The sequence below is a fragment of the Palaemon carinicauda genome, chromosome 26 (genome assembly GCF_036898095.1).
Source record: "Palaemon carinicauda isolate YSFRI2023 chromosome 26, ASM3689809v2, whole genome shotgun sequence".
Classification (NCBI taxonomy): Eukaryota; Metazoa; Arthropoda; class Malacostraca; order Decapoda; family Palaemonidae; genus Palaemon; species Palaemon carinicauda.
Genome location: NC_090750.1, coordinates 41,184,297 through 41,200,515, shown reverse-complemented (window position 1 = coordinate 41,200,515; position 16,219 = coordinate 41,184,297). Strand labels below are relative to the sequence as shown.

At 44.9% G+C, this 16,219-nt stretch overlaps 1 protein-coding gene across 1 annotated transcript in view; it reads right to left on the bottom strand.

The window, feature by feature from the left end:
* LOC137619503 (GDP-Man:Man(3)GlcNAc(2)-PP-Dol alpha-1,2-mannosyltransferase-like) overlaps positions 1-15,929 on the bottom strand; it is a 41,157-nt gene extending 25,228 nt beyond the window's left edge. The window contains exon 1 of the mRNA XM_068349595.1: positions 15,713-15,929. The gene's annotated coding sequence lies outside the window, so the exon portion shown is untranslated. The remainder of the gene's footprint in view (positions 1-15,712) is intronic.
* Positions 15,930-16,219: the final 290 nt, after the last annotated feature.

Below are 16,219 nucleotides of genomic sequence, written 5' to 3'. Positions count from 1 at the left end.
GAGTAGACTTCGGCCCATCTCAGTATCTCTACTGCTAGATGGGATAGTTGCTGCGAAAAAGTACCTCCTTGTTTGTTGATGTAGGCCACTACTGTGGTGTTGTCGCTCATCACCACCACAGAGTGACTTGCCAGGTACTGTTGGAACTGTTGAAGGGCCAGAAAGACGGCATTCATCTCTAGGAGATTTATATGAAGGTACTTTTCTGACACTGACCAGAGGCCTGAGATCGTGTGGTGCAGCACGTGGGCCCCCCACCCTTTTTTTGAAGCGTCCGAAAACAGCATCAAATACGGGGGGAGGACGAGAAGATCCACTCCTGTTCGTAGGTTCTCGTCTGCCACCCACCACTGGAGATCCGTCAGTTCCGCAGGTCCCATGGGGATCTGGATGTCCATGGAATCGTACGCTTGATTCCACCGGGACTTGAGTCGCCACTGGAGGGATCTCATCCTGAGGCGACCATTGGGAACTAGACGAGCCAGCGATAAAAGGTGACCGATGAGACGTAATCACGATTGGGCTGGAAGTTCTTCTCGTCTGATAAAAGGCCTTGCGACCTCCCTCAGCCTTGCTATCCTGTCGTCTGACGGGAAGGCTTTGTGGAGATTGGTGTCGATAATCATGCCTAGGTATACCAGTCTTTGAGTGGGAAGCAGTGAGGACTTCTCGAGATTTACCATGATCCTCAGATCTTGGCAAAGTCTCAGAAGTTTGTCTCGGTGTTGAAGAAGGGATGACACCGAGTCTACTAGGATTAACCAGTCGTCCAGATAACGGAGGAGACGGATGCCAATCCTGTGTGCCCAAGATGATACTAGGGTGAACACTCTGGCGAAGACTTGTGGTGCTGTGGAGAGACCAAAGCACAGCACCTTGAACTGGTACTTTCTGTTGCCTAGGTTGAATCTTAAGTACTTCCTTGAAGACGGATGGACTGGGATTTGGAAGTACGCGTCCTTTAGGTCCAGTGTGCACATGAAGTCTTGCGGTCTTACTGCTAGTCTGACCGTGTCCGCCGTCTCCATGCTGAACGGAGTTTGTTTGACAACCTTGTTCAGAGCTGAGAGGTCGATGACTGGTCTCCAGCCTCCAGACGCTATGAACGGGACGCGATATCCTAGACTGATCATGAAGATTGTCCAGGAATTGGCCCCGAGTTGCTTCCACCTGTTTGAGCAACTTTGTAGGCATCCCCCTACTGGTGGACATGCAGGGGGACTGTCTATCCCAGCGTTTGCAGCTTCGGCTGCTCCCTCTAGGATTCTTGCCTCCCCTGGAGGACTTTTTGCCTTCCTTTCTTTGACAGGAAATGGCTTAGACACTCTTCGATGCTGTTGTTGTTTTAGCGGTCTTGACTGGACGGGACTGCTGTGGTGCTGGAGGCTTATAGGGTTTAGATGTTAAAGCCCTATAAAGAAGGGATTCTTGATGAGACTTCCTCCACTTCTCAGTGGCATGTTCCACATCCTTAGGCTCAAACAAGATGGATCCCTCTAGAGAGGAATGTCTAAGCCTATTGATCTCGGTGCTAGGGACCTTCTGATGGAATCTCTCAGTTACTGCATCCCGACGTTTCAGAATGATACTTGCCCACAAGTTCGAGACTTGGTGGGCCAGAAACTCGATCGTGCGAGTACCTGAGAGAGTACCAAAGACACGGTCAAAGACCGTGTCCTTTTCCTCTCGAGGAGGGATCTCTGGGTCGGAAAACCTGTTGAGAGCCCTCATTAGAGTCAGAACTTGCCAAAACGCATGTTCTGACTCTTGCTGGTCTCTTCCTGATGTAGGACTTGCAGCGAAGTCTCCTGTCCCCAAAGACTCTTCTTGGGGAGAGTCGCGGGCGTTCTCCGAGTGGCTAGCTGGCTCCATCCTAGTCCTTGTAGAGGACTTCGGCAATGTTTTAGAGTCCTTAGATTCCTTCTTGAGAAGGATGTAGGACTTCAGGAAATCTTGGTCCGAAAGGGAAGGAGAGACAGTCTGGGGGAAAGAAGGAACCTGCCTCGAAGGCTTGCGTGGAGTCAGTTTTGCCCTTTGAGAAGTTACCGCGTCTGGAACTCCTCTTTTTCTCTTCAAAGGGGTAGAAGCAGCCATGGATCTGTGCCCTAATTCAGAGAAAACAGGCTTGAACGCCTGCGTTACGGCTCTGATCAGTGCACCGAACCAGGGCTGTTGGCTGACAGACGCGCTGTCAGACATACCCCTTGAAGAGACAGGAATTGAAGGATCCCTGGGAGGAGTTCTCATCATTGGTGGGTTCGCCTGAAAAGGCTTTGTGATCCTGGACCCCTCTAGATGTTTCCCTTCTCCCACAATGCGCGCTGGTATGCGCTTGCGGGAAGGGGAATGAGGCGATGGCGACCTTGCCGTGCGTAGTTCAGCAGTCTCGCGCGCGGGACGATATTGACGCTCGCGCGAGGGAGAGTACCGGGAATCACGCGCGGGAGACTGCGGGCGTGCGGGAGGATATTGACGCTCGCGCGAGGGAGAGTACCGGGAATCACGCGCGGGAGACTGCGGGCGTTCGGGAGGATATTGACGCTCGCGCGAGGAAGAGTACCGGGAATCACGCGTGGGAGACTGCGGGCGTGCGGGAGACTGATGGTGCACAGGAGCGCGCGCAAGAGACTGATGGCGCACAGGAGCGCGTGTGGGAGACTGTGGACGCACAGGAGCGCGTGCGGGAGATTGTTGGCGCGCGCGGACGCGCAGGATTAAGGCGTTGAGTGAGCGGGCGAGAGTTCGCGACTGCCTGTACCAGTCGTAGGGCGAGCGCGCGCAGGAGAAAGACCCCTAGCGCGTGGGCGCGCAGTTGAAGCCTGTGCTGCTTGTGGGCGCGCGATAGAATGTGGGCGCAATGGAGAGAGCTGGCGCGAGGGCCAGTGCTGGCGCGATGGCGAGTGCTGGCGCGTGGGAGAAGTCAGTCTAGTTGACTTCCCAGTAGCGCCCAGATCAGTTGATCATTGGTGTGCAGGAGAGTTAACTGCTGGGTGTGAGCGCTGGCGCGCGGGAGATCACTGGTGAGACGGATAGTGCTGGCGCGTAGGAGGTTGACGGCACGCAGGAGGTTGACGGCGCGCAGAAAAGCGCTGGCGCTCAGGTGAGAGTTGGCGTGGAGCTGGGCGTGGGCGCGTAGGCTTAGGTTCAGGCAAGGCCTGGCGCACAGGAGAACGTGGGCGTGTATGTGCGTGAGTGCGTGCAAAGCGCGTAGTGGAGCTGTGCTCCTGTTGGGACATATGTGCGTGTTGGCGCATATGCCCTTGATGCCCTGTGTTAGGGTTTGTTGATGGGGCCTGACCAGCTACTAGAGCGCGTTCGTCAGGTTTCGTTGGCGCATAACGCGTATCTGGGTGGCGCGCCTTAGCATGCTCAGATGAAACCTTGCTAGGTTTATATAGGAAGGGTTACGGCAGGTCAGCAGGTCTGTTGGGTGGAAGGTTGATGTGTCCTTTAAAAGGACCACCTTCCACCGAAGGAGATCGGGAACGATCTGCAGAAACGTCCAGGACCAATGCAGGAACAATGATCGGTGATTATTGTCGAGGCTCCTCTGCGAGGGACTGCATCGAAGATGTTGAACCGAAGAGGCGCCTCCTCACCGCAGGTGAAGGAAGGCCTCTCTGGCAAAGAGGAAGGCGAGCCTTGCGACGAATGCACCCTCTGGGGGCCGTAGGGTCAGCGAGCTGACCTTCTGCAGTCCTCCAAAGAGGAGTCTCTGTAAGTGAACTCCCCCGAGGGAAAGAAACACTAGCAGGAAAGACTGTTGGACTTAGTTTCTCCCTCGTTGGTTGAACAGGAACGGGAGAAACTAAGCCGTCAGCTACCGTAGGGTTTGAAGAGGCAGAGGTGATGGGTGATACCGCATTGGATACCTACCTATGATACCACAACGTCGACAAGAGACAGAGGACAAACCTCTGTTGGTGACGGTGATTGCTTGACAGCGGCACCCAATCAGATGTACTTTAGTCAAGTAAAACCTCCTTGGAGGGCGAACCCGTGTCGAGAGAGACGAGAGCGACGTGAGAGTATGGTATCACGTCGCGACCAGAGAACTTACTGACTAACGGGACCCAAGCGGACCTCGACCTAGCTCAAGGCTACCCTCGGGGCACGTTCTCTCACTCCCGGGTTAGCCCTCCATAGAAAACGGGTGTAGGGTATACTACACAAAACTCTGGTCGGTAGAGAGGAGATTACAGGTAACTCCTAAAAAAGAAGTTCGAGGTAAGTATTTGTGTTGGGACAAAAGGGGGTTAGTGACATATCCTCCCCCGGGGGGAGAGGTGAAGCTGCTTCGCTAGGGAAAGCAACGTCATCTCTCGAGCACCGAGTTTGGTAAACAGTACATTGGTCTACGCTACCACTCGACGGTCTCTCGAAAGAGACTGACCGAGTGGGAGCTTCAGAGGAGGTTTGGGCAACGGAAGAGGCCTTGGGTTTTTCTCCTTTCAAAGAAACCTTTGAAGGAGAAATATCCCGTTTGGCCTTCTTCTTCCGTCGTCGCGAAACCCTCTCCCACTGGGAGGTAGACCACTCCCTACACTCACAACAGTGTAGCTGAAACTGAATGGGAGGGTAGAAAAAAAATGGCTGTTGTCAAACAACATCCCGGAACTTCTGCATAAATATCTGAAAGTTCGTAATGGGTTAAGAAATGCCAGGTAAAGATTATGTAACACAAAAAACAGAATACAGTGAACCCTCGCTACTTCGTGGTTCGACCATCGCGGATTCACCACTTCGCGGGTTTTTTCCATAACCCATATATATGTACTGTACATATCGCGGATTTTCCGGAAATTTCGAAAATACCGCAATATCTGAAGACCCCAAATACGATATTTCGTTACCTGTAATTCCATTAATACTGTAATTAGTAATATCTGCTCTTACTGATTGTTCATTGCATTACATATGACATATAATTAAGGACAGAAAGAAATAAAACAAGAAAAGAGAATGTGATCATACGATAATTCAGTACTGTATACAGTACGTAGTAAAATTAAATCGAACATGAAACGCAAATCAGATGCAGTCATACCATATTAGCATGGTGTAAGGCTGTTGTTGGCTACTACTGTACTGTACTACAAATGTAATGGATGTGCTTCTTTTCCATGAATCTTTTGTATGTATACGTACGTAGTACTGCATCCAATAATATTCTTTGTTGCAAAAATCACATTTCGAATAAGCGTACGAGAGAGAGAGAGAGAGAGACACACATCCTACAACAAAAGCGTAAAATAGCGTACGTAAAGCTATTATTATTATTGTTATTATTATTATTATTGTTGTTGTTGTTATTAAAATTATCATTGTTATTATTATTATTATTATCATTATTATTACAGTATCATTATTTATTATTATTATTACAGTATTATTATTACTGTACAGTATACTGTACACAGGGTATCTTGTACTTTGAATTGGTAACCTACGTAGCATATAAGACGGGTTATGATTGGTTCAAGCGCTGATAGATGACGAATCAGAACCCAAGTTTTGTAATCTAGCCTGTGATTGGTGTTTTGACCGCTTCTCCAACCCGCAGCATCTCTTTCCGCGGTCACTTTGTCTCCCGCTGTATCGCTGTGTTGACGTTAAGTTATTGTGAACTTTAATCTGTGCTGTGCGTGACTGTTTTAAGTTGAAATTTTTGTTGAACTTTCTGTTAAACCCTACTGTACAATGCCTCCCAAGCCTTCTGCTTCTACTAAGGCTGGTAGTGTGCCTAAACAGCACCGAAAGATGATGACGATTGCTGAGAAGGTGACGCTTCTCGATATGTTACAAGACAGTAGAAGTTACGCGGCCGCAGACCTCGAAGACCTGACGAAATCGGGCAGTGAAGACAGTGAAACACAGGAAGAGATCCAAGAAAATGTCGAAGAAACGGGCTTAATATTAGAACGGCTTGCCAAGCTCTGCAAGCTTGCGAATGAGGTGAAAGAAATGTCGCAAGAGTGGGACGAGGATATGGTTCGTTCTGTACAATTCTGCACCAAGATCGATGAACACATGGCTCCCTACAGGATGCTCTTGCGAAAAAAGAAGCAGCGGCAGCAACTTCCGATCACAATGCCCTCGGAAGAAATTGAAGAAGTGTCTCAGGAAGAAGTTGAAGAGGTGTCCAAGGAAAAGACACCTCCGTCTGAAGAGACGTAAAATACTATTATTGGCTGCACAGTAGAAGACATCATCAGCTTCATCGTCATCATTTCTACTGTGCAGCAAATTCATCGCCATCATCATTCAAGTTTTTCTTGAACTTCTTTCGCGGTGAGTACAGTAACAATCTTTATTTTTTACTTTAATATTCTAACATTTTAATATTTGTGCCTGTTTTATAGTTTAGTACTGTATGTATTAAGTTAAAGGGAAGGTTTTAAAAGTCTGAAGAGTATACATGTTGTAACCTATCATATTTTTTTTTTTTTAAATTTACATTTACGTACGTAAAACAATCTCTCTCTCTCTCTCTCTCTCTCTCTCTCTCTCGTAAATTGTTTTCCTGCTTTGCTACGTACAGTATGTACTGTATGATTTTATATAGATACGGTAAATAATATTTGTAATATGTTATTTTTATTAATAAAATAAATTTTTGAATATACTTACCCGGTGATCATATAAGCTGCAACTCTGTTGCTCGACAGAAAAACCTACGGTCAAAATACGCCAGCGATCGCTATGCAGGTGGGGGTGTACATCAACAGCGCCATCTGTCGAGCAGGTACTTAGTACTCCAAGTAAACAAAGAACCAATTTCCTCCTCGGTCCACTGGGTCTCTATTGGGGAGGAAGGGAGGGTCCTTTAATATATGATCACCGGGTAAGTATATTCAAAAATTTATTCTATTAATAAAAATAACATTTTTCAATATTAAACTTAGCCGGTGATCATATAAGCTGATTCACACCCAGGGGGGTGGGTAGAGACCAACATTACATGTTTACGTTATTATGAGCTAAGTATTTTGTATTTCATTTTAGCAGTTATTCAAAATAACAAACATAAAATAAATAAGTACCTGGTAAGGAAGTCGACTTGAACAATTACTCTGCCTTTTTAAGTACGTCTTCCTTACGGAGCCTCGCGATCCTCTTAGGATGCTGAGCGACCCCTAGGATCTGAAGTATCAAGGGTTGCAACCCATACAACAGGACCTCATCAAAACCTCTAATCTAGGCGCTTCTCAAGAAATGACTTTGACCACCCGCCAAATCAAGTAGGATGCGAAAGGCTTCTTAGCCTTCCGGACAACCCAAAAACAATAATAAAACATTTCAAGAGAAAGATTAAAAAGGTTATGGAATTAGGGAATTGTAGTGGTTGAGCCCTCACCCACTACTGCACTCGTTGCTACGAATGGTCCCAGAGTGTAGCAGTTCTCGTAAAGAGACTGGACATTCTTAAGATAAAAAGACGCGAACACTGATTTGCTTTTCCAATAGGTTGCGTCGATTATACTTTGCAGAGATCTATTTTGTTTAAAGGCCACGGAAGTTGCGACAGCTCTAACTTCGTGTGTCCTTACCTTCAGCAAAGCTTGGTCTTCCTCATTCAGATGGGAATGAGCTTCTCGTATTAACAGTCTGATAAAATAGGATAAAGCATTCTTTGACATAGGCAAAGATGGATTCTTAACTGAACACCATAAAGCTTCAGAAGGGCCTCGTAAAGGTTTAGTTCGTTTTAAATAGAACTTAAGAGCTCTTACAGGACATAAGACTCTTTCTAGTTCATTTCTAACCATACGATAAGTTTGGAATATCGAACGATATTGGTCAAGGCCGAGAAGGCAGCTCGTGTTTGGCTAGAAAACCAAGTTGTAGAACATGTAGCCGTTTCGGATGAGAATCCGATATTCTTGCTGAAGGCATGAATCTCACTGACTCTTTTAGCTGTGGCTAAGCATATCAGGAAAAGAGATTTTAAGGTGAGATCTTTCAGGGAGGCTAATTGTAGCGGTTCGAACCTGTCTGACATAAGGAATCTTAGTACCACGTCTAAATTCCAACCAGGTGTAACCAAACGACGCTCCTTCGTGGTCTCAAAAGACTTAAGGAGGTCCTGTAGATCTTTATTGTTGGAAAGATCTAAGCCTCTGTGACGGAAGACTGATGCCAACATGCTTCTGTAACCCTTGATAGTGGGAGCTGAAAGAGATCGTTCTTTCCTCAGATATAAGAGAAAGTCAGCTATTTGAGTTACAGAGGTACTGGTCGAGGATACGGATACTGACTTGCACCAGTTTCGGAAGATTTCCCACTTCGATTGGTAGACTCTAAGGGTGGATGTTCTCCTTGCTCTAGCAATCGCTCTGGCTGCCTCCTTCGAAAAGCCTCTAGCTCTCGAGAGTCTTTCGATAGTCTGAAGGCAGTCAGACGAAGAGCGTGGAGGCCTTGGTGTACCTTCTTTACGCGTGGCTGACGTAGAAGGTCCACCCTTAGGGGAAGTGTTCTGGGAACGTCTACTAGCCATCGAAGTACCTCGGTGAGCCATTCTCTCGCGGGCCAGAGGGAAGCAACTAGCGTCAACCTTGTCCCTTCGTGAGAGGCGAACTTCTGCAGTACCTTGTTGACAATCTTGAACGGAGGGAATGCATATAGATCTAGATGTGACCAATCTAGTAGAAAGGCATCTATATGAACTGCTGCTGGGTCCGGGATTGGTGAGCAAAATATTGGGAGCCTCTTGGTCATCGAGGTTGCGAAGAGATCTATGGTTGGCTGGCCCCAGGTGGCCCAAAGTCTCTTGCATACATCCTTGTGGAGGGTCCATTCTGTTGGAATTATTTGTCCCTTCCGAATGAGACAATCTGCCATGACATTCAAGTTGCCTTGGATGAACCTCGTTACTAGTGATATGTCTAGACCTTTTGACCAGGTGAGGAGGTCCCTTGCGATCTCGTACAATGTCAGAGAGTAGGTCCCTCCTTGCTTGGAGATGTACGCCAAAGCCGTGGTGTTGTCCGAGTTCACCTCCACCACTTTGCCTTGAAGGAGAGACCTGAAGCTTTTCCAGGTCAGACGTACTGCCAGTAGCTCCTTGCAGTTGAAATGCATTGTCCTTTGACTCGAGTTCCATAATCCCGAGCATTCCCTACCGTCTAATGTCGCACCCCAGCCTACGTCCGATGCGTCCGAGAAGAGAACGTGGTTGGGAGTCTGAACAGTCAGGGGAAGACCCTCTCTAAGGTTGATATAGTCCTTTCATCAAGTCAGACAAGACTTTATCTTTCCGGAAACCGGGATCGAGACCGCTTCTAGCGTCTTGTCCTTTTTCCAGTGAAAAGCTAGATGGTATAGAAGAGGACGGAGGTGTAGTCTTCCTAGTGACACAAATTGATCCACGGATGACAGTGTCCCTACCAGACTCATCCACAGCCTGACTGGGCAGCGTTCCTTCTTCAGCATCTTCTGGATGGATAGCAGGGCTGGGGGCTGATCGTCTTGTTCAGCAACGTCCTCATCAGAGGGTTCCTCATCCGAAACTGATGGGGAAACGGCAACGGAGTGGGCAACGTCTGACTCGCTGAATCCGGTCGCACTGGTGGATGCGTGACGGAGCCGGACGCAATATCATGGCACTGCTGCACAGTCTGTGAACTGTCAACAACCATGGGTGCGCGAGGAAGTACAGCGTCAACCCGAAACTGTCAAGACTGTCTGGGTTGTGCAGTCAACACCCTACCGGGTTGCTGAGGTTGACGCACTGCGTCACAACAAGTTACCTCTGCTGGTTGTTGAACGTCCTGAACGTCAACAACCACCTCCGAGCGTCGCTTAACGTCAACGTGCGACTGGCAACCCACACTGGGCCGCATCGGTGGAGGAACCACCTCAACTGGCAGACGCGAGTAGGTTACCTCAGCGTCAACAGGGCGCACAACCGACCGGTTGGAAGGTTGTTGGCCAGAAGGAGGAACCACCTCAACTGGCAGACGCGAGTAGGTTACCTCAGCGTCAACAGGGCGCACAACCAACCGGTTGGAAGGTTGTTGGCCAGAAGGTTCTTCTCCGCATTTAAGTCCTCTATCAAGGACGCAAGCTTGGACTGCATGTCTTGCAGCAAAGCCCATTTAGTGTCTACGGGAGCAGGTGTGGCAACAGACGGGGTTAGCGACTGAGGCGGAACCATTTACCATCCCTGAAAGCCTTGTTATGTGTGACATAATAGTACAGCAAAACTTCAAAGGCTCGACAAAAGTAGAGAAGTTGACCTGTAAACAACTTGGAGCGTCTCCTGGCTAGGCGCCAGGGCGAGTCTACCAGAATTGAGAAGTCTATCTGGGCAGAGGCATGAACTCCCAAGCCGAGAACTTCTCTCGTGTCCTATCAGACTCTCGCTCTATAAGCCAGTTTAAAAGAAGGGAAATCAAAGGCTGTATCCCTAAAACTCCTCCTGGTGCAAAAACCAGTCGCCTAGCCAACGTAACGCTCTCTAGGAGAGCGAGAGAGCACTAGCTTAAAAACAACGACTTCGAAGTAGCTAGGCCTAGTGTAAGTTCTGACGTTAGGCGAACGAGGAGCAGCAGTTACAAGATCCGGACGAAGATCCTTAAAAAATCATCATGATTTAATTAAAGTCCATAGGAGGCTAAGCAGCTTAAGGCTCCTCTCCAAATGACAGAGTCCTCAAGGGAATATCAGTAGGAGGGAGAACAGCACTTTCTCATCTACAGGAACCTTGTCCGATAAAAGCTAGGTTATCTCAGTGAGTCTCTCACTGGTGCATTAGTAGCAGACCAGAAGGCAACGTCATGTAACTGCTTGACAGTCTGTGAACTGTCAACAACTGAACTGTCAACCACAACAGGTGCGTGAGGACATACAGCACTGGTGCATTAGTAGCAGACCAGAAGGCAACGTCATGTAACTGCTTGACAGTCTGTGAACTGTCAACAACTGAACTGTCAACCACAACAGGTGCGTGAGGACATACAGTGTTCACTCGAGACTGCTTTGACTGTCTATACTGAGCAGTCAAAACAACTCTAGAATGCGGAGGTTGACGCACCGCGTCAAAACAAAACAACTTAGACTGTTGTTGTACCTCGCGAACGTCAACGGAAGGTTCCGTGCGTTACTGAACGTCAACATGCGGCTGGCAGGGTACACTGGAACGCATGGGTGGCGGGACTCTCTCAGCTGGAGTGCGGCAGAAGGTCGCCTCAGCGTCCACAGGACGCACAACCGAGTTGGTTGTAGGTTAGAGGTTGGTGCAGTGTCAACCTTCTCCGCATGAAAGTCCCGCATCAATGACGTTAACTGAGACTGCATGGTCTGCAGCAAAGACCACTTAGGGTCTACAGGAGCAGGTGCGGCAACAGACGGTGTGACTGCCTGATGCGGTACCGCTTTGCCTCTCTTAGGAGGTGAGCAGTCGTCGGAAGACTGCAGCGAGTCCGAACTGACCCAGTGGCTACAACTGGGCCGTTGGACTTGCGCGGAAGGGACCGACTTGCGCTTAATAAGCTGCGAGACCTTGGTCCATGGTTTCTTACGAGAAACCTCTTCCGCAGACGAGAAATAAATGGGCTCTCTCGTCTTTGTGTGGGTGGGGCGATCTTGGGTAGATAAGCCCGAAACCACGGAGGGAAACGTCTGTTCGTTGATCAAGGCCTGACGAACCCATAAGTCGTTCGACATTACTTCTCCCCTGGGCTTGGGAGCTTGCAAGAGGTCCCGGACTAGGTGAACGACAGGCACGAACAGACGAACCCTCGGACGCAACACTGTAACACTTTGCGCATATCACTTTATCACTTCGATTTTCTGTTTTGCACTTATTTCACTGAAATCGAAACTTTTACTGATTTCTACCTGAAACACGCAATTCTACCCTCGATTAAAAGGTAGTAATTGCGAAAACAGTCGTATAATGCAGCTCATTAATACTAGCAAAAACAGAAAACATATATAAAGATAAAGAATTCAGTGGCTGGAAAAGAGACTAAACACTAGTTCAAATAAACTACGTTTACAATCTCTCACCGCACATAGCCTGGGGACAAGAATAAAACCCTAGAAACGTTTTACCTTCTTCCCCGTACAGCGACTAGGGAGGAGAGTAACACGAGAACAACGTTACCCGCTTGAACGGAACGTTTTTTCTCCTCTTTTGCCTCCGTCTCTATCTCTCTCTCTCTTTCTCTCTTGATTTCGCACCTGAGAGAAGAGCCCAATTATATATCGTCAAAAAAACATGTTATTTGGCTAAAGGAAAAAACTGAAAGGTTTTCCAAATAAAAAGTTCCTTTAATTTAGAATTTAAACCATTTAAGCTAAGAAAGAATGAACGAAACGTCAGAATCGATTTACTCTTACTGCAAAGTGAAACCGTGATACACTCTCTCTCTATCGTAACGATAGAGCGCATGTTGAACGTCCTGAACGTCAACAACTGCGTAGTCTAAAAAAAAACTAAACGTTAGTTCATCTTTGAAAACAGTACGAAGACTATCAAAGAAATTCTTTCATAAAACATTAAATTTAAAAAGTTTTAAATTCTTTAAAGGCTAAATACGAGATAACGGGCTCAACGTTGATTAACTTCGGTTCCAAGTTAGGACCGCCTACTATCAGGAAAGGTCGCATATAAACAAAACATAAAAATTTATTTTTATATGTTTATAATAAATGGAAAGTTAATCGAAGAGGCCTAATAAAGGCGGAGAGATATAAAATATATAGATCTATAACGTGTTAAGCAAAATTACTAAAAACCTAAACACACTTCCGTCTAAGGGAAGGGTCGGCCATTTAAAAGTGAAAGAGAGTCCATACTCTCTTTGTCACCATAATTAAATCTATCCAAAACGAATTCAAGTTTTGAGATGAAGATAAAACCCCTGCATAGCGAAAGCTCAAAACTAGAATAGTGTACTTCACCAAATAGTTGTGAAAACAAATCCAGTTAGTAACAGCGTATTAGTAGGTCTTGCCGGTAGCCCGACAGAGAGAAAATTGGTTCTTTGTTTACTTGGAGTACTAAGTACCTGCTCGACAGATGGCGCTGTTGATGTACACCCCCACCTGCATAGCGATCGCTGGCGTATTTTGACCGTAGGTTTTTCTGTCGAGCAACAGAGTTGCAGCTTATATGATCACCGGCTAAGTTTAATATTGAAAAAACATATTTTGTAAATGCTTTTACTGTAAATATCATTATTTATCACTTTCATCATGCACGTTAAATGCCTTCTTTGTTCTGAGCATGGTTGTTTACTGAGCGTACTTTATGACGCCGTCGTTTCAGGCGGCGTCATAAAGAAAAACATTTCATTTGGAAGTCCTAAGAAAAATTAAGTAAAACATTGGTAATAACAAAATCAACATACTGTATAATCAATATAATCAATGCAAAAACTAACCTATACATATATGTGTACACTAAATGAGTTTGTTTCTTCATTATGATCAGAGATAAACGTAAACAAAACATTGGTTGCCATTTTTTTATCGTTCTTTTTAGCGTGTTTAGGAAACGCATGATATAAAATAGCCTTTAATATTTGTGCCTGTTTTAGTTTAGGGTACTGTAGTACATGCATTAAATGTTCCGTACATTAAAGGGTAGTTTGTTAACAGTACTACTGTACGTACAAGGGAAGGTTTTAAAAGTCTGAATACTGTATACATGTTAAATAAATAGGTAAATATGGTGTCAATACTTCGCGGATTTTTTTTCACCTATCGCGGTCGGGTCTGGAACCTATCTACCGCGATAAACGAGGGTTCACTGTAACTGCAAAAGCGAACGCATGCGCAATAACTCACCATCAGTCTCCCAAATGCAAACAATGAAGTTAGTGAGAAAGAGACTTCACATTTTAATTGACAAATACATAAGTTATACCCTAGCCCCCATTAAACATATAGAGAAAAACGCCAAACTAGCCAGCTCTCGTCCATTTCTTATACCAAATTCCACTTTCCCTAGTAATTAAAGTATTATATATTAACCAATAAATGTTTTATAAATATGAATTTGAGAATTGTATTCTGTTCGGTTTTAGAGTTCAATTATAGAATAGTGCAATATTAGTTAGGACATTGAAACTTGCATAATTGAATAGATCTTTGCAAATAAACTATTTTGATTACCATATTCTACTGGCGGAAACCAATATTAACGAAGATAAAGATTTTAATAAAAAATACCAGTTTTGCTCCTTTTGTCATCATAGCAGATATTGGAGGGAAACACTGATAGGTGGTGCTTCCACCATAAGTTATTTGTTCGAACAGAATAAAGGGCCAGTTTTATATTCTAAACTTTTTTGTTATTTATTTTCAATATTGAAATATGCAATATGATTTTAAATCTTATTCTATTGGATCATGTTATTAATAAAAGGCTAGGGCAGAAATATGTGTTTGATATATCTGGTCTGATCATTGGAAATGGAATCCAAGTCCATGCTCGAACAGATGCTGGAGCGTGAAGCTACAATTCACCCCTTTAACTATGCATAATTGAACATTTATATCAAAATACTAGCCCACAAGGCTAACGTGCATAGCGAAACATTGTCAGCTTGCCAGAACATAGGAGCAGTGAGATAATGTTTAATAGCGAGTGATGCGAGCACACGGCAGAGCAAAAACCACTAAAACATTAGCTCAATTAAGAAAGAAAGTATTTGTAGTAATACGATGAACACTGCTACGAACGACTCCATACAAAATATGATGGAAACCCCAGTTTTTTATACGTTCAGAAGTCTTGGCAAACAAAAGCTCCACTGTCTGACAGTGTTTCGTTACCGTTACTTGGTTTTGATTACGGTAACTTTTTTAATTACGATAGGGATGTATATACACGATAGCAGCCACCTCTATGTATGATGACAGACAGATAAGAATACGGCAGTGTAAGGGTGGTCGTAGGGGGGAGCGTTAGCCCTCCCGTTAGATAAGCAGGTAAGGACACGGCTTGTAGGTTAGGTTAGAAGGGTGAAAGTTTAGCTTAGATGGTGTTCTTGTGTAGAGGTTTTGCAGAAAAATGCACTGGAAAATGGGAAGATAATTCACATTTTCTATGCATGCAAAAGGAACTACCCGCTGATATACAAAGGCTCCTTACGATGACAATTTCTCTTAAGACGATGTGTGACGGACACAAAGTTTAAAAAAGTTAATCTAAATATTCCTCCAGAAATAATCATCAAAAGCATTCAAAACATGGAGCCTTTGTATATCAGTGGCCGTTCCTCCAGCGTACATAATAAATGAACACCAACTAACCTAAACTTCCCCCATAACCTAACCCAAAAGCTGTGTCCTTAACTAATAGGATCCTAACGCCCCCTGCCACCCCCCTTACACTGCCGTATTCTTAGTCAGTCATATCATACAAACAAGGCCCAAACATCACAAAATACATTACAAACCAGTCTTATTTTCTACAAACTTTTATTGCACCATTCTTTAATTTTACCAGTAGTTTACATTACCACATTTGGAAAATGAATTTTACCCACATAATTCAACATATCTCTACTAGAAGTTTAAATCCCATTACCATGACTCCGGGGATGTCACTCAGTGCTGGACTAGTCTAAGGCAATGTTTACAGAAGGTTAGTATTTAACAGTTAATTTCTCTAGCTCTAATAAGGGTGGGTTACGATGCCATAAAGTAATATTTATAAAGTTAGAAACTGAGCTTTAAGTATCTAACTAAACTTTACCTGCGATTGTTTTAAATGCAACGACCTTTGATAGGCTCCCAATAGCATAGGGTAGAGATTAGATATGCATAATATAAGTGTGAAGTAAAATACTGCATTATCCTGTCATTATGACATTTGACCGACAGTTCCTAATTTTCTAGTATCATTGTCCAGCTGTTAAGTACACAGTAATCAGTATGTGTTGTCAAAGTCGTACCTAGCTGTCAACTTGACCTTCTTCTTCTTCTTCCCATTCGTCATGTACAGTAAAATTCATAAAACACTGAAAAGTGGAAAAAAAATAGAAAGTAAAGTGAGCTTAGAAATATATAGAACGTGGAAGAAAGAAATTAAAGAAGAGTTACTTTATGACAATACATTTAATTTAGTGATATTTTCAGAGCAAAAACTAATACGTTAAAACTAAATATTGTAAATAGACACAATGGGGGGAATGTAAACTGTAATTTTTGTGAGAATGAGGAAGATTTGATAATTTTTTTTTGTTTTGCCAGGAATATAGAA